At 30.7% G+C, this 20,452-nt stretch overlaps 1 long non-coding RNA gene across 1 annotated transcript; it reads left to right on the plus strand.

Annotated features, from left to right (window-relative positions):
- Nucleotides 1–13,436: 13,436 nt before the first annotated feature.
- LOC149544901 (uncharacterized) lies at nt 13,437–13,775 on the plus strand. The gene is made up of 2 exons (XR_016355309.1): nt 13,437–13,501; nt 13,585–13,775. It is a non-coding gene; the product is annotated as an uncharacterized LOC149544901 (long non-coding RNA).
- Nucleotides 13,776–20,452: the final 6,677 nt, after the last annotated feature.

Below are 20,452 nucleotides of genomic sequence, written 5' to 3' on the forward strand. Positions count from 1 at the left end.
CCTCCTCCATCCTTTTTCCGACGACTCCAACTTTACTTGGCGCAGGTACAAACGGCAGGCGCAGGTACAAAGGTCCCTTCCACCGCCGTATGTTGTCCGACGCCGCCCTCCGCCATCTCCTCCGCCATCCAACGTTTTACAATTAATATCAACCAAACTCATTATTGCTCGTCCCGCCATTTTTCGTGGAGTCTGTATCAACAGAGCCGAAGTCATTTTCCTATCATATTTGCTGGGTGAATTTTCGTCTGTCTCGCTGTTGCTGAGTTTTGGCGTCATCGTTCTCGCCGCTGGGTGCCATTTTAGTGCTTGTTGTTGGGTTCTTTGTATTCATAGGTAAGTCTTTGTTCATTTAAATTTCCATTCCCTTTGTTTGTCTGAATTTGGTACATGGAAGTTCTACATTTAGTGTTAAAGGTGAAAAAAATTTCAAAGTTTTCTTTGTTACCAAGTGTTACGATTCAAATTTTTGCAACTACATAAATGTTTTGAGACTTTGGATTTCTTTGTTTTATAGATAAAAAGTAAAAGGGCCTGCGAATCATTTATCATTTACTGTTACCTCGTATTGTGCTGAATGTTGTTTAGGAAATTGGAAAAATGGGTATTTTTGTATTAAAGAAATGAAGAAAACATTACATTTCAGAGAAAAACATCATAGTTTATTAACATCTATCATGTGAAACAAAAATAAAATAGAAATATTTGTACATAAAAAATACAATAAATTACTATAAAGTAATATTTGTGCATAAAAAATTCAATACTCATTAAAAAAATTATCAAGTAAAATCAAATTTTTATAGTACATTTATTTAAACTTATATAAATAAGATTAAATAGTTTTTATAATTTTAACTTATATAAATATTAAAAAAGAGAAAATTAATTTATATAATTTTATATCTATTTATTTTATAATTTTTATAAGTGAGATTTCTATAATTAGATTTATTTTCTATAATTGTTACAATTTTGATTTTTAGTCTCTTTCGATGAATTAGAATTAAGTTCTAATATAATTTTTAAACTTAACAAGAAGAAGTGTGAAGAGTGAAGAAAAAGAAGACTATTACAAAATTATTACTATATAATATATGTCTGAAATACATTAAATTAGTAAAACCTTCTTTGTTTAATAATTTATAAAGATAATCTGGAAAATAATAGAATTGATAAAATTATAAAAGATAGCATAAGCATTAAATAAATTCACTCAAATAAAAATTATTTTAATTTCAAACAATAAATGCTCATTTTAATTAAACAAAGAAATGTGTTGTTTCTAAATTCCTTTAAAAGAAGACTATTACAAGATTATTAATATACAATATATGTCTAAAATACATTAAAATAGTAAAAACATCTTTGTTGAATAATTTATAAAGATAATCTAGAAAATAATAGAATTGATAAAATAATAAAAGATAGCATAAACATTAAATAAATTCACTTAAATAAAAATTATTTTAATTTCAAACAATAAATGCTCATTTTAATTAAACAAAGAAATGTGTTGTTTCTGAATTCATTTAAATTAAATATAAAAAGATAAAATAGTTTTATCAAATTATGTAAATAAAATAATTAAATTAAATCAAATAATTGTTGTGGATACTTTAGGCATCTTAAATAAAAGTGTCACCTGAATAGTAATATCAAGTCAAAACTTTCTTAACATAATTCAACAAGGCTTCGGAGGATTGAGTGAAGATTTAGATGTAATTTTATATATTTAATGGTTATTAATAATTTATGATTGTTGATTTTTATAGTTTTTTTTCCTATTTTTCAAATAATAAAATAAATGAACTTTATAAATAAAAGTTCAATTTGCATGATAAAACAGAGATAAAATAATCTTATTTAATATTTATAAATTTAATTTCATATATAACATCATTTTAGTCTTATAAGAAATAATAATTGATTTCATTAGTTTTAGTTTAAAAATAAAATTATTAAATAATATAAATAGCCAAAAAAAAATCATTTTTAGTAAATAAGATATTAAAAAAATTTGATAGATTTATAAAAAATTAAAATTATTTAGATTTAAAAAATTAATACATTTATCAAAAATTTAAATTACATATAATATTACTTTAGTATAAAAGAAATAATAATTAATTTTATTAGTTTTGATTTAAAAATATAATTGTAAAATAATATGCTTTTAGCTTAGGTGAATGTTTTTTTTAAAAAAATTATGGAACAAACAAATCGGAAAATCATAGAGAAAGAAAGTTTGGAAAAGATATTAAATATATATTTTAATTTTCTTTTTAGATGATGAGCGAACGAGGCAGTTTGTCAGTACCTGTTGAACGGACTGAGGAGTGCGTACAATAAAGACTGACACTAACACTATTCATGCCCATGGGATGGGATGCCATGCAAATGGTGAAGGCTGCCAATGCAAATAGGTTGCACCATAGCCAAAGCCAACTAGAAGTTGTCTTGCCCAATGAAAATTTTAGATTTCAACATTTTCAAGAAAATTTAGTCTTTATTTTCTAGCAGACACCACTAGACATTACAATTTGTGCAAAATATTCACTGTTTCTGAGGTAAACAAATGCTCAAATATGAGGCAAAAACAATAGTCTCGCCTATAGATAGGCAGGATGAATAATATCACCTTTTACCTAAACAATAAGATGATGTAATATAGGTCCAGAGATTTCCAAGTGTGAATATTCGCTTGCCGAATAAAAGAGCTTCAAATAGAAATTTTGCAGTCTCAAAAACAAAAATTTGCAAAAGTACTCTTACTTTTGCAAAACTGGAAGAAATTATTATTATTACATGGGGACCAAAAACTATTAACGTCTCTTGTTTAAAGCTAAAAACATTAGAGGAAAAATGAAATGTCTCTTTCCTCCTCATTCAATAGGAATTTAGTTTTTCTTAGATATTGATCAAACTGTTTTAGATATCGTTTTAGATATTTTTATTATACAATAATTAATATATATAAATAAATATAATATATTTTATTATCATTTATAATTTAATAAGAATGCATATGTAATAAAATAAATTTTATAACTAATAGAATATAATAAAGTTAATTTTTTATCTTCAATATTTTACTTTTTAACTTTCTGAAACATAAAAAATATAATATCCTAATTAAGTATAATTATATTAAAATATATATTTATTAAAGCACTTGATGATAATAAATTGAATTATTTTTTCATTCTTTTTCTTGTTGATAATATTTAATTATGTCCATAATCTAAAGTCTTTCAACTAATAATAAAACAATTTAAAGAACAATTTGTAATTAAACTAGGGGAAGAGTACCAAGAGCTACTATAGTAATTTTGAATCCTAAGCTACTTAATGATGCAATAGATTTTGACCATTTGCTTAGTCTCATATTTAACTCAAGTTGTTGATAAGTGATCTCTGAACTTATCTATCATGAGATTCTGGCTTGATCTCTAATTCAAAAATTTTAATGTAAATTAGAATGACATGTTTCAAAATTTAAAAATTGTAATGATTTTCTTTGTCATACTTATAGGTACATGATAGTGTAAACATAATTCTTTTTTGAGTTACATATATATATATATATATATATATATATATATATATATATATATATATATATATATATATATATGCACAAAAAATGTACCTTACCTACTACATGTTTTTTTAATGCACAACTTTTGATTTGACAACTTTGTATATAACTTAATTACTAATAACTATTGATTTAGCTTTTAGATGAATTTTGTGGAATCCTTCATGCGTGCAAATGTTAAAAGTGGTCATAATGCTATTTGAATTGTATTTTATATCGTTCTATTATCCACTTACTTTGAAGCCAAAATAAGTGGTACAATTGATCCAATACTTACATATGTCACATGCTTTATTTTATAAGAAAATAGATTATTTTACATTTACATTAAATAAAAAACCCCTCATCTTATAATTTTTATAGAGTTTTACACCGAGAGTGGGTCACACCTTTTCATTTAATTTTCTCTAATTTGGAAATGCCTCTTGGCTTTGGTATATATATTGCATATCTTGTGTTTCCTTGTTTTGCTTGTTGCTTTGTTCGTTGCGAGTGAGCGTTCAAGCATAAACGAAAGGTACAACAAAGAAAAATGCATTGCAAGGATTACTAGGTATTTTGTTGGATCTCTATAACATTTTGATTTGGAACTAAAATGAACATCTCATGTGTTTGGCTTGAGTGTTTTTAAATGCTTTCATAGATTCACACTTCATTTGGTGCTTTAAAATTGAATCTAGATTTGCTTTCACGCATATATGTTTCACATAGTAATTAGGCCCTATGAACACTATTTGGGAGATCTTGAGAGATTGAGCTTCATTCGTTTGCTTTCCATGTGAAGCTCCTCTTGACGACGGATCCCCTTGTAGGTAGGGAAGGATATTTGTCATTGTCTCACTATTCTGCTTGGGTTTGTCCTCAACATCCATTAGTACTTTCTCTTTTGAGACTAGTGGTGTTTGTTGTTGGATTTTTCAAAAAGTTAATGAGGTGATTTCAAATTAGCGTGTCAAAAAATCTTGTTTGCTATGTTTGGGTAAGGTGAAGAGGCTAGAGGAGTATGCTCTGTTCCCTTTTGGGCACATCAGAAACTTGGAACCTTTGAATCCAAACCAAGTCTCCATGTGGTACAACTTTGTGAGTCTTCCTTGATTAGAGAGGGTTAAACCGTAGTGGACATTCCCTTTATTGGGTCAACCACGTGGATGGTACCTCAAGCGGTAATAGCCATTTTTGACGTGGTAGTAGCAACCGCTATATAAATGTCCTTGTGGGGGAAATCCTCACGGGTGTAGTCTTTTGTTGGGTTGTCGGATCTCCTCAGTATCTTCGATTGATTAAATTCTTGGAATATGTCAAAACCCTGGTACGCCAGGATTGGATTTCGCCCACTCTAGATTGCAAAAGCTGTAGAGTTGACCATTACTAAGAACCTTAGTGCTGCCAAATTTTCTTTTCTAAGACTATGTGCGTGATTGAAAAATACTTTGAGAACATACACAGTAGTGGTTTTAGGGATTAGATTCATACTACGACACTATTTTTGTTCATGTGCAAGGTTGCTTTGTCCCTTGCCCATTGCTTGTAGATGTTTGCTTGAAATCTCTGATTGTTGTTCTATGTGCCTGATTATTATTTATAAATCTAAAATTGATCTTAGTTGGTTAAAAAAGGACAATTCATCAATCATCATTTGGACTCTAGGGTAACCGTGTTTTTGTTATTCCTGAGTTTATTTGACCATTGTGCACCTAATCTTGAGTGTCTAAAATTGTTGTCACTTTCAATCTTTGCATCATAGCTATCTTTGAGTTAGTAAGTGAAGAAAGTTATCTCATATCAATTTATCTCATATTATTACATTTTATTATAGAACATTATAACTCTTGGATAATTTCACAATTGTGAGACCAACAATGGCATATTGTGTTAACCAATCATGAGACTTATATTGGCACATTATGTCTTTTTAAGCAAGACATGTTATGTTGGTGTTTGAAAACGTTACCCATTTCCAATTACCCTGATGAGAATATGACACATCTAGGGGCAGCTAACTCCCATTATCAACACATCCATTATATTTTCTCTTGGATTTCCTTTTAGCAAACCCATTCGATTTTTTTTTTTTTGATCAATATCATGTTTGTCTCTCAAACTATGTATATTTCCATCTTGACATATATAGGAGTAATTTTTTCAATCCAATCATTGTAATGGAGATACTTGAATTGGTAATTTCATTCTAAGATGTGCCTTCATGGATCCAACTGGTCCAGTTATCGCAAATCTGATGAATTTAGCTGGGACCCAAAGTGGGTCCGGCTAAAAAAATTTCGTTTCCAAACCACTAATATGGCAAACTGGTCCATTGATTATCTCGAGCTTACTGGAATCCATTTTAACCACTGATTTACCATTAAAAACTTATTTCAATTATTTCCGCACCATTGTGAAAACTTTTTTAGGAGGCCTGTTGCTCGACTTTAAAAAAATTGACATAAACACCTGATCAAGCTCTAAAACTCAGGATCTCTGTTCTCTCTAACATGTTCAATAGGCTTGCCAGATCTCATTGCATGACGACATCAAGGTCACAAGATATTGACCTTCGAAGTTGCCAACTTAAATTCACCTGCAGATAAACATGTTAGAAAACTGGAAAGTGCATTTGGAAATGGCCTGGAAAACTGGACATATGGGCACTTGGGGATCTGGAATCTAGGGCATGAGTACATTGTCATGAGGAGAATATGATTATACGATTTGGGCTCATGATGGATCACAAGGAAAATTTGGCGAGCATCTGAAGTTGGCTACTTGGATTTTGCAAACTGGGAACAATGACAGAAAGCAATTTTTGCAAATGGAATTGGCTTGGAAAAGTGTGCAGACGAATTCGTCAAGACATAAAAATTGACACACCTGGAGTATTTTCAGTATAGAACATAGGGAAACCAACCATTCGATCTCACCTATCACGAATCAGGAGATATGACATCATGAATAGGGGTTCCAATCAATCTGTAAATACTGACACCAGTAAAACTTTAGAAATTCCGTTTGGAATCGCATTTGAAAACTGATCAAACGGATTCGTCAAGAGCTAAATTTGAAACATGATAGATCTCTAACGTCTACAATGCAACACAAAAGGAATTTTAACATTTGGGTCAACTGGTCAAAAGTTACAACACGTCAAACATGGCTTCCCAGAATTTTGAATATTTTGCAAATGTGTGAAAACAGTAAACTACCAAATTTGAGGGATTCAAAACCTAGTCAAACAAACTCGAAACGACTCAAAATTTGAAACATAGGCTCTCAGGTATGGATACTAGATATTTCCAAAGTGGTGAATCATGATGTAATTCTAGGTGTGAGATATTCAATCACAAACACAACCTCCTGTCGCTGTTTGACACTTAGGTGAAAATGCAAGATTGACAATTTCTAAAAGCAAGACTTCGCCAAATGACTCAGAATGATGATTTAACTTCATAGAACACTTAGACAGGTTGAAAATAGGGTGTTAGAAACATTAAACACCTTTTAGGCTTCAGACTGGCAGTCAGGTACATAGGTATCAAAAAGCTTTCATAGGGCTTAATTTCTCAACAGTGCTCAAAATCAGGGCTGCAATTTTGAGCACCAACATGTTATTCACTGGAAGCAAAGATAAAAGCATGGATGAGTTGATGATTGATAGATTATTAAGGCAACATGGGGTTGAAACATTGAGATCTCACATAACTCATGAAGATATTGATGGAACTACTTCAACAAATGATTTTTTTGGAAGAAATCAATACTGCTCTCCATTTCTTGCTCCTCCTAGATTATCACCTAAATTCTCTCACCTAATGGATGATAAAATCAGAGAAGATGAATTGGAAAAGATAACATACTTGGAGAAGAAAATATTGTGTAAATTATGTGTACTTCAGAGATTTTTATCACATATTTGGAGATGTCTTGTCATTGATGCCAATACAATTCTTTCCTTTTGTCATTATTCTTGCCTTTTTTGGTCATCTCAAAATTATCCCATTGAGATTACATCCCATGTTAGTTGTACTCAAGTTCATTCAAAATTATTATAAGCTTAAATTAATGTACATACATAACACATTTCTAGTGATCAAAGGAGTACGGTTACCCTGAGATTGTCAAATGAATATAAATCTTATATTGAGTCATTGTTATTGATGGGTGTGGGGTTTCCACAATATGTGAGAACATTATTTGGATCTTGGTTATGAAGTTAATGAATAAGAGGGACACATTTCTATTAAGAAAATATGTAATGAACACATTGAAAAGGGTGTGTTCCCTTCGATCACAAAACAATGAAATTGATGCCAAAAGTTTAAGTTTATGGCATGTAGAGGAAAAAGACAACTTCTTCTACTATAAAACACCCAATAGTGGAGAAAACTTTCCATTTATTATAGGTTTTCAAACACCATAGATGTGAGAGATGATGGTGAGATATTCACATAACTCTATTATAGCACTGGATTCCACTTTTTCAACAAACAAATATGTTGTGAGTATACCAATTTCAACTATATTAATATATATTGATATCCAACTATACCAATGCCAACTATATTAATATTAATTTCTAACTTTTGGATCCATGCTTGTGCTGAATCTTTTTTTGTACCATCAAATGTTGCTAGTGTCAACCTAGACATCCTATTCTACAGATCCTTTTTGAAAAAATGGTTCATTTGACTTCCCATTGATCCATTCTTTAAGTTGTGAAACTGGATAAATGGGAGTTGTTGTCTTATTTTTGGATCAATCTTCGTATAAGCCTCCATGTTGGCATCAAGATCTCCTTTCACAAGCTTTAGTTCTTTGCCTCCATTACTAAAGACTTTTTTGGGTATGAATGAAGGTTGTGTACGGTGTGCGCCTCCTATCCTTGATAAATTCATTGTTGCCTTCTTTCATTCTCTTTCAAGAGCGCATTGATCTCTTTGAACTAATTAGCCAAATATTGTACAGAATGAGTAGGGGATTGAAATGGGAATTACTAATTCGATTACATGTCCAAGACATTCCAAAAAAAAGAAATCTTTTTTCAATGAATGATCTTAAATGGATACCTATCGGAAATGAAAATATCTAGGAGCTTGACTTATGTGCTGCTATCCCTCTTGGGAGACTTGTTCACTTTATCAAAGGAGAAGGTATATTGCAGGATGACATCAAGACAACATTTCTACATAAAGCTCATAGAGAGCCCAAATTGGAAAACCCTACTAACCATAGTACCATAATGTATTCAAAGTATGCTTAACATTTTCCATATAATTAAGCATGTCATATATATATATAAGATTTATCATGTTGATTAATATATTGGTTTCTACATGTCCTTAAAAAGATATGAAAGTTTATACAAAAAAGGGGTTGCCAAATGAAAATAATTAGAGCATAATAAAACATGACATATGAAAATACATACAAAGTTTATTCCAATTTCTTTTTAACTATTTCATTTTGACACATGTTGGTATATTTACATCCATGTAGAATTACTAAGATACTTAAGATGTATATAAATTTTACATTCATTCTACTTTCATAAATTTGTACTTCCTTGAAGTAAGAAATGGAATTGAATACCTATGTTTTCATAAAGTTTTTGTTTGATTTAGAATCATCTTGGTTTTTTTTTTAAATTTTCAAATTACATTTACTTTTGTGTACTTCAAAAAATTCATGTATTATAATATAGATTTAATGGTACCACTATAAAAACTTTTTTACGTATTTTAACAATATTAAGGGTCACTAACAATATTAAAAAATTTCAGGATGGGTAGAAAGAATAAGTGGGAATCACTTATCAAGTTAGATGTGCAAGACATCCCAAATGAAGGAAATCATTTCTCAAGTTGTGAACTTGAATGGACACCTATTGGAGATGATAATAAACAACAAATAGATTGGTGTGCTGCTATCCCTCTTGAAAGGCTCCCTCACTTTGTCAAAGGGGAAGGTTTATTGGATAGTACTGAAACAACATTTGTGCGTAAAAGGATTTTGGAGAGTAATTTGATAGAACCTACTAATCATGCCACAAAGATGTATTCAAGGTTTGTCTGCTTTAATAAATTGATTAAGCATGTCACTTTTTTTTTTATATCCATTAACTTATATATTTTTATATCCATTAACTTATATTTTTTCACATGTTTAAACAGTTATCATTGTGCTTTTGGGCCACTAGATAAAAGAAATGCACCAACAAGCAAGGAAAGAAGTCACAATTTTATTCAAAAAAGGGGTTGTCAAACTCATTTTAATGTTAGGGTTATGTATGGTAGACCAGATGTTGCAATAATTATATATAATGAATTTAGTCATCAAGATGCCAATGGTGAATTTTGTCATGGAAAAAATGACCCTTCTGGTGATCCAAGGAGTAGTTTTGCACCAAGGTTATCAACTGAATGTAAATCATATATTGAATCCTTACTATTGATGAGCGTAGGGATTGACACAATATGTCAATGACATTACCTAGATTCTAGTCTAACAAAGTTGATGAATAAGAGGGATACTTGTTTGCTAAGAAAGGATGTGTTAAATGCATGGAAAAGAGTGCGTTCCCTACATTCACAGAAAAATGAGGATGATGCAAAAAGTGTATGTTTGTGGCATATAGAGGAGAAAGATAACTTCTTTTTTTATAAAACACCAAAAAATAAAGAAAATATTCCATTTATCATAGGCATCCAAACACCATGGATGCAAGAGATGATGGTGAAACATTCACATGATTCAATTATTGCGATGGACTCCACATTCTCAACAAACAAATACTGTGTGAGTAGAACAATTTTAATTTTTTTTTTATGGATTTTAATTTAGCCATTAGTTTTATTTGTCTAAAAAATTAATATATTGTTGTTTTTTTCATGTGTAGTATCAACTTTATACTTTGCTTGTATTTGATGAACAAGAAGCTGGTGTACCGGTTGCATGGGCCATATCCTCAAGAAATAAAATTGAGGATATAAATGAATGGCTAATGGAGATTTATAAAAGAGGGAAACAATATAGAGAAGATTGGCATGTCAACGCATTCATGACAGATGATGCTAGCGCCGAGATTGAAGCAATAAGGTTTTCTCCAACCTTAGTTTATAGTTAGAAGAATGCAAATTTTTAATGTTTAGTTTATACATATATATGTTTTCCAATTTTTAGCATAAACAAGTTTCAATTTAAGAATTATTATTTTTAGAATACTACTTATGAACTTTGATAATTAATTATCTTGTAGATTATCCTTTAAGTGTCGAGTGTTGTTATGCATCTGGCATGTGCGTAGGGCATGGCTGAAGAATGTGTACAAGTAAGTTAATATTTTATTAGAATATATGAAAAATCACATACATAACATCATAACTCTATATTGTTGTATATAATCCAGATTTGTTAAAAATAAAGATGTTGGAACAAGAATATTTGATAGACTGGGTGAGATAATGTATGCAATGCATGAAAATGAAGATGCCATTACTGATTTGATAATGAAGTTCATAGAGGAATTCAAAGAAGAGAAGGAATTCATTAATTACTTTCAGAATTATTGGTGCCATGATGAGAGTCGCATTGGTAAGACCATCAAGATTATCTTTTATATTTTATTATGAATTTATATAATTTAAATTAATTATTCTATATGCTAAGATGTCATGTTTGTTTTTCTAGCAATGTGGGCAAAAAGCTTTCGGAGCTTCCCTCATGCAAATCAAGAAACTAATGCTTCGATAGAGTCATATCACTCCCACATCAAGAGTCAACATCTAAGTGATTGTTCTAGGAAATGCACAAGAAGAATGGATTGGCTCATCTATACACTTCTTCATAGGGTAGAGCCATTCTATAAAAATAAAAGATATTTGCAACAATCTGGATTTTTAACCAACTTCAAAAAGGAAAGATATTACATAACTACATTAGAAAGATCAAAATTAATACCAGATACTGATTGCTATCAAGATGACCAGCTACCAAACACATATAAAGTTAGAAGTCAAACTATTCCAGCAAAATGGTATTTCGTAAGGAAATTTGGACCAAATTTGCATGTGTGTGATTGTGAATGGGCAAAAAGAGGAAACACATGCAAACATGTGTTGAAGATCTTATATATAATAAAGAGAAACACACATGATAAAGTTGTTGGTAAGTATCATTTAAAATTTAGCATTAATTTATTTACATTTTATTAAAAAAAATCTATGTTAACTATATTAGTCTCATTTAAAATTACAGAAGCTTCTACTCCATTGGTCGTTGATGATGAGGAAGTCATAGGAAGATCGAGTCATGACATTAATGTCATTGGTAATGATCAATATGATCTCTATAGTTAAATATTAAATGATTTTATAATTCTCAACATTAATTACGTAATATTTCAATTGTAGATGATTGTATACTTTCTGGAAATCAAGATGTGCTTGAGGTTAACGTTGGTGAAGGTGACAAAACTGGTAAATTTCATAACTATCATTTTTAATGAAATTTCAATATTTATCAGTAATTCTGACTTTGTTATTACATTTGTATTGCAGATAGTTGGAATTTATCTACTACTATCAATGATAAGTTTCAAAAATCTGTTGATTATTTAAATTCATTGCTCGAAAATTTACCAACTAGTGATTATGACAAAGACATCTTTAGTCAATCTGTTGACAAATTTAGAGAAATTCATGCATCTCTTGCTTCATCTTCCAAATTTAAACCAATCCCTGGCTCAGATAACATATCTATGAGACGAATAGCACCATGGTTTAGTCCAAGTAAAATGAAAAAAAGTCATTCCATTCACAAAAAGCGTAAATCCCTCTCTAGAAACTTAAATAGTAGAGTTGAGGAGAATGAAAATTTCCAGTTCCCCTCTATAGGATGCAAAAAGAAAAAGAAAAAGAAAAAGGTCATAAATCGCTCAAATATAGCTATTCAAGAAGAAAGAGATATTATCAGGCAACAAGGTGAGTGTATTTTTAAGAAAAAGTATTTTTATAATTACATAGCAATAATTCTTATTTTCATTTCATGTATTAATCATATTTCATTGTAGGTTTGGGTGATCGAGAAAGTATTCCACAGCATCAATTACCTTTCTCCATTGATCTAAACCATACAACAATTGGTGAAGTGAAGTTTCCAAATGGTAAGCTTTTAACTATTAAGTGTCTTTGTTACTTTTATAATAAAATACTTGGTTCATAGTTCTAACCACTTCTATATGTACAAGATACAATTATTAGAGATCAACCGTCAATGATCAATACTATCCCTATCCATACCTTTTAACAAGTTATTGTAGGTAGATAGTAATTTTAATATTGTTTAGATTATGTACATAAATTAATTTTATACTTGAACATTTTATATAAGTTAAAATGTTAAATATAAGTTTTTTATGTAGATTTGGATGATCAACAAGATGCTCAACAACTTGCGTTGCCCTTCTCTATTGATCTTAACCAAACATTAACAACAATGGATGTGATAGATACTAGTCAAGGTAATGACATTATATAAATCAATGAATTATGAGTCTTTAGTTTGTAAATTTATTTTGCCAAAGTTTACATACTAAATGTTCATATTATTGCAGGATTAGATGATGAACAGAAAAATCAAGAATACATGCAACTAGATTCCATTGAATCTAATCAGGCAGCAACAAAAAATGATGCAATAGAAGCTAGATATGGTAATGAAGTTATGAAATAAACATAATTATGAGTATTAAATTGACAACTATATTTTAAATTTATTGATGATATATATTAAATGTTAATGCTTTTTTTGAATTAGATGATCAACAAAAAATTCAAAAAAGCATGCAACCATATTTTATTGATCTTAATCAAACAATAGCAAGAACGAACACAATGCAAAGTAGAGATGGTAAGGAAAATACGAAATGAACTTCAATCAATTGTGTCTTTAGTTTGAAAATGAATTTTATTATTAACACAATATATTTGCAGGTGTTGATGATGTTTATATGGAGGATGGTGATCAACACTTTTTTGTAAATTTATCGAAGTGATAAAATGGTTCCAATTAGAAGAGAGGTCAATATAAGTCAAGACTAAGAGCTTCACTATGAAAGATTTTCAAAACATATTGTATTATTTTATCATCCAAATATTACATCCTTGATTTTGTGCTTTTACAAGGGATTTGATTTTGTCTCGTAGTGAAAGCATTATGATGCTTTGAGTTATATTTTGGTAAAATAGTTGTTCATCATCTTCATATATTTATGTTGTCTTGAACTTTCCATGTGTTATTTGATTAAAGTTAGCATGTAACGTTTGATCCAACTTTAGTATTGCAATAACACAAATGTTGAAATAACATATGTGTATGGTTATGAATAACATGGTCAAATTAAGCAATTTTTTTGTAACATTTTATGTGGTTAAGAATCATGTAATTTTTCTCATTCTTACTTAGAAGAAAATAAGATGACAAGATATAGAATATATAAAATGAAACGATTAAGTAGGTTAACTATCTAAGAAATTATATTCAACATGGTTGTCTTATGAATTATTTTGTACAAAAAATTGATACTTGATAAGTAGGAGATCATTTCCATGGATGAAACTCCATAATTAAGCGCACTCAAGCTGGAGTAGTACTAGGATGGGTGACCTCTCAGAAATTCTTGGTGCTTCACCCTTGTGAGCATCACCTAGATCCAATGAGTGCTAAGTGTTACATTTATACTCATGAGAGATGGATTCATGTTGAATCACTACTCATGAAACATGGGTCAATGAGTTTGACTCAAAATCACACACTTAAATCTTGAGAAGAATATCACAAATTGATACTTGCTTAATTTGTTGTCATTAAATAAGTTTAATAAATAAATGAGGAACTATTAATGTTACATGACAATCGAGACAACACATAAATAGCTATGTTAAAAAATAAACAAATTTGAAAACATATGTATTTTTATGTTGTATTTATAAAAGAAATAAAATATTGTTAAATTTAATTTATTTATTTATTATAATTATTAATTTTAAACTATTTCATTTCAATTTTTTTAAATTTTTTTTTTTCAAAATCAATTAGAAATCTTAAATATGTTAAATATAACTATGCAAAAATATTATTTTATTTTTTAATGTACTAAATTATTAATTGAATTTCATAATATAATTAATATAATAATCAATTAATTTAATGTTATCTTTCAAGGAACTAATTTTTCTTTAAAAAACTTATTACTTCTATAAAATAAACAACATTTATTTTATTTCTATATTACTATATATTTAAAACAAAAAAATTAATTGCATAAGTTTTGTCATTTATGAGTTTGGTTGATATTAATTGTAAAACGCTGGATGGCGGAGGAGATGGCGGAGGGCGGCGTCTGACAACATACAGCGTAGTGGAAGGGACCTTTGTACCTGCGCTGCCGTTTGTACCTGCGCCAAGTAAAGTTGGAGTCGTCGGAGAAAGGATGGAGGAGGGGCCCGACCGGTGCAAATATGTTGCACCGTAGCCGGTGCCGGCAGTCCTCATGGCCCATTCATTTGCGTTTACTCTTCTTGCTATCAACAGTTCAGAAATGTACAATCTTTGACTGTGATTTGTTGTCTTTCACGGACTGACTTGACTTGGAATGTCTCTATGAAAATTCGGTGTTAGTGCTTCAAAGCTGTTGGTCACCTTCCAATTCATGAATCTTTAAGATATAATCACTGGAAACATTAAGATCAAACCATTTTTAAGATATAATCATTGGAAACATCAGATCATGATGCAAACCTAGACATAGGAAGTCTATCATGTCTAGATCATGCCATAAGGATAACATAACGAAACAAGTCAACTAGATAAATTACATATTAAAATAATAGGAAATTGTCTTAGTGAAAAATAAAATAGATAAACAAAAAGGAAATATTTTTGGGTGATACAAGATTGCAAATCACTTAGGGTCCGTTTGGTTCGTGGAATTTAAAAAACTCGGATTTGTACAAACCTTGGTTTAGCCAAATCAAGGTTTTGTATATCTTCATTCCAATTTTTGAGATTTTACTGAAACCGTTTGTTTCACTCGGAAGATGCGTGTGAAGACACATTTTTATGCATAAGCTTGGAGTTGAAGGTAAATTTCAAAAAGTAGTCCAATCTATTGTTTTTACAATCCTTAAAAAACAAAACCAGGTTTTGATTTTCAATTCTTAATTTTTTTAAGAAGTCGCAAAACCTGGTTTTGAGGCAAAATTGGAAGTCACGTATGCTAATTCCATTTTGCAAATTTTGAAACAAACGCACAAATTTTCAAATCCGAGTTTTGAAAAAGCCAATTCCTATCATCTTCCAGGAACCAAACGGACCCTTAATGATGATCTTGCATTAGACACCCTAGGCAAATAGAAGATGTTCCATAAAATAAATTTATGAACATCTAACAAGGTTAGGAATGTATATGCCATAAACATTCTTCAGCCACATGCCTTCCTCGTTTGGAGAACTAGTGTTATCTCAATTATGCACATGATCCCTCCTCCAAGTGTTCATCAATTCACTAGTAGAATAACCTCTTCCATTTTTTATCCCACCACAGTTGATGCTACAAAAATCCCTCCTCTAATGAATCTCACCAACCCACTTACCAATGCCTCTACCATCATCACAATTGTCAATAATTACCTACTCCATCTTTTGATGTTTGACTTTGCCTCTGAAATTATGTAACTTATGTAACACATGATCTTCAATCCACTCTCAAGATTATCTTGATTATGTAATTGTTAGCCCCAACTGATAATGTTGTTAATGTATGTGAAGGAGTCATATCAATTGTTATGTTGTCATTGATGTCAAGCCTTAATTGGTTAAACATTATGCTAATTCTATAGAGTACCATATCATTTGATTAATGAAGAGGATTTGAAGAAAATATGATGATGTAAGTGTTGATAAGTATATAGTATTCAAAAGGCACATGAATGAGTTAGACTTTGATAGTATAATGTTCACTATTTTACATTATTTGATTAAGTAGTAAAGATTGTGTATAAGAAAGCTAGTTTGGTCAGTGAATGAAAGAATTAAAGTATTAATCAAGCTACAACAATTTTCACCAATCACCTAATAAAGAAGTGAAGAATACATAGAGTTATCTGAGCAATTTCAATGTTAACCGAGTCTTGTAATGTTCACTGAACATGAACAACAAGAAAAAGTTTAGAAAATATTTAATTTGAGGCTAACATTTGATGAAAATTAAGATTGTTCAAGAAGTTTCAAGGATGAGGATAAAGTTAGTTATGAGATCAATAGCTGAAGAAATTCAAAGAAGATCTTATGGAGAAGATTTATCAATTTGAAATGGAGCACAAAGTTCAAGGAGAAAGTATATTTCCCAAACATCTAGAGGAAGTATATTTCCTCAGGACTAAGTGGCAAAAGAAATAAATCTAGATCATTGATCATGATCTAGAAGCTTCACCTAGAATAATTATTTTAGAAGGAATTATGACCTAGTTTGTGTGTGTGGAGCATATGTGATCAAGAGTTTGGTGATATGCAAAGTATGAAGGTGAATCATGAAGAGCAACCAAGCATTGTAGTGAAGAAGTGAAGTGCAAAGTTAGTGACAAATCATATTAGAGAACTGATTAGTAACTATATAGAGGAGATTTGTTATCAACTTTGTAGTGAAAACTAAAGGATTGGGTATAGATACATTCTAACAAGTGTCTGAATATGTAAATTTCTTAACATAGTGGTTTTAACAAACCTTTTTAAATCTCCTAGTAGAGTACTCACTTAGTTGTGAGATAAAACCCTTTAATCAAGGGAGACTAAATAATTCTTGTAAAGCTCTTAATAGGGTAGACCCCTCATAGGGTAGATCATCAGAAGAAATCAAAATTGTAGCCCTAACAAGAAAACTTCATTACTGCAGTAGTGAAGACTTTGTGTATATCATCTCCAATGTAGTTGTACCTTCACCTTGGAGGGTTTTTGCATAACTAAATCTTTATTTCATATGTTATGAGTTGTTAATGTGATGTGAGTTTTATTCATACAAGTAGATATTAGATCTGATAATGTATTGCAGTGAATGTTTGATTTAGTTTATAGTAATATTAAGATAAGGGTTAATGGTGAGGTTATAAGATATTATTCATGTTTTGAAATGTTATAGTGATAAAGGGATCTTGATTCAACCCCCCACCCCGCCCTCCCTTCCCCCTCTTAGTACTTACTTTCCCATTAGATTTCCAATAGTTTACATTCTTTTGGCAAGCACAATTCTTGCTGGAGTTAGATTTTGATACCTTGTACATTATTTTCTCTTTTCTTTGTACAACTATATCTACTCTTGTTTTTATTAGTAGTATTTAGCTAGATCTCTCTCTTTCATGGATTTTACGATATTAAGTATGTACTTATGTTTTATTTAAGAAATCAAATGTTAATTGGATCTTGCATACATTTAAATGCCACCATGATTAGTTGGGTCTGCTCTATATGCACTTATCTTTTTCTCATGTTTCACAAATCATTTAAAGAATTCTCCAAACATCATTGTGTTATCTTTGACATAAAGCATCATCCTACTATCAACTTAGATTTATCATATGATCTTCCTCTTTATGGAGATGAGTGAGAAATTGAGATTGGCCATTCTCCTAATAAAGGCCTTGACTATGGGGATACATTGGTTGAGGGTGGTCCTATATCTTCTTTTAATCCTTCCCTCTTTATGGACCTCACTTTAACTCATGATCATTCCTCTTCTATGACACACTTTATTGAATCTCTAAATAATGATGTTGATTATTCTCTTCCTTATGAAAGAGATAACATGATGATTGATACCCTTTCTCTTCGACATAACAATCTTGATATTTCTTCTTCTCAAAATAGATATCCTTCTATCAAGGATATTTTAGAGAAAGAGAATAGATTATAAACACTTTTATCAATATGACCTTTTCTTTATTTGATGCTCTTAGTGGTGAGGAAGCATTAATGGAAATCTAAAATCCATATTCTATGGATAATGATAATCTCCTTAATGTCATCCCTTTTAGTGATGAGTCTATGGAGAAGCAAGATATTAATCAAATTAATGTTTCTCAACCTATTCTCACTCTCAAAGGTCACCCTCCATCAAATAACTCTCTTTTTACCCTTAAGGGTTATCTTTCCATAACTCTTAAGGGAGAATTGTAATGTCTCCATATTTTTAGCAACTAAGTGGAGTTCTTAGCCTTCATGTTCTCCAAAGGCTAAGTGGAGAAATAAGGGGAAATTGATTAAATTAATTTCTTATAAAGTCATTAAATAAATTAAAATTAAAAGGTGACTTTATATTTAATTAATTTAATTAGTTATTGTGTTGCAAAGAGAAACTTCTAGACAGTGGATTAATTATTGGAAAGGGGGAAGCCTCTAGTAATTTAGTTTTCTAGAAAGCACAATTAATTATTGTATTGCAAGGGAGGAGTTTCTAGAGAATATATTAATTATTGGAAGGGGGAAGCTTCTAGTAAATGCAATTAATTAATATTTTATTTCCTTCTAGAAGGGTGAAAGAAAAGTATAAATAGAGGTGGGAGCTTCATTGTTTAGCATCGAATGATGGTGAATTGCATTTGATAGGAACTTGGATGTACAGTTCTATTCTTGGCATTAGAGGACGTTCATTCTCTCTTATGACATTCTAGATGGCATTCCCTTGGGGTTTGGCCTTTGGAATTCATTGCCATTAACTCATTAATGGGCAGCTCGAACGCATTTCTAGTAGCAAGCGGATTGGGTGTAATTATTTGCATAAATTCCTTCCTATTCATGCTATGTGGTTTTAAATCTATGCAAAGACATTAAAATTTATTTCAGTAGTTGGTTTAGTTCTTGGGCATTTCTAGGGTACCCATTACAATGGTATCAGAGCTATAAGTACTACCATCTTGTGGAGGCCTTATAGAGAGTTTGAAACAACATTTATGTTTGATTATGCGATAAAGGTTTTATAATTTTTGCAATACCAGAGCAAGACAATGTAGGAGTTTAGACTTCTAGAGAAAATAGGCTAGTTCATCTGTGCAATGGGATATACAATCCAGTCATACAGACATAGAAGAGATATTCTTTGAACAAGACAATAGTATGGGTGACCGAGATGATAGGAATACAGGACTAGATGGAGGCAAGAATATCGGTTCATATCAGGAAAATGTAATGTTTAGGTTACTAGGTACATTAGAGGAGGGGTAGTGTATGCAATAGGAGCATAATAGGCAAATGGATATGATGTTGTAGCTCATGGCTAGACAGTTTGGCATCCATATTAATCTAGGTGATGCCAACAATGGAAACAATAACAATGGGGGAAATAAAAACAATAGGGGCAATGATAATGGAGGTCGAGCCAACAACAATGGTCCTGGGAATAACATTAATAATGGACATGGAAACAATGGGAATGAGGTTGATAACTTTAGACATGTTGCATGCCTAGCTCAAACAACAAGCTCGAGACCTCTTCTACCCACCTTCCCACCCAAAGATCTAGTTCAACCAGTTAATGAACCATAGATTATGGAGTTATAGGATCAATTCAAGAGGGATTGGGAGGCTAGTGGACTAGAGTTTCAGGCAGATATTTCCCTCAAAGATTATATGGACTTGAGGATGAGACAGATGCCTAGATTAGGATGAATAAGTCAAAATCTTGAGCTGAGAAAGAAAGTTGGGAAACTTTCTTTACCTTATTATGATGCTTCAGGGAAGATGACCACACGAGCTTGGGTGCAAAAGATAGAAACATACTTGCAGTTGAATCCTATGCCTGAGGAGCAGGCT

The sequence above is a fragment of the Cupressus sempervirens genome, chromosome 8 (assembly GCF_028749045.1).
Source record: "Cupressus sempervirens isolate cs-2001-9-10 chromosome 8, ASM2874904v1, whole genome shotgun sequence".
In the NCBI taxonomy this organism is placed as follows: domain Eukaryota; kingdom Viridiplantae; phylum Streptophyta; class Pinopsida; order Cupressales; family Cupressaceae; genus Cupressus; species Cupressus sempervirens.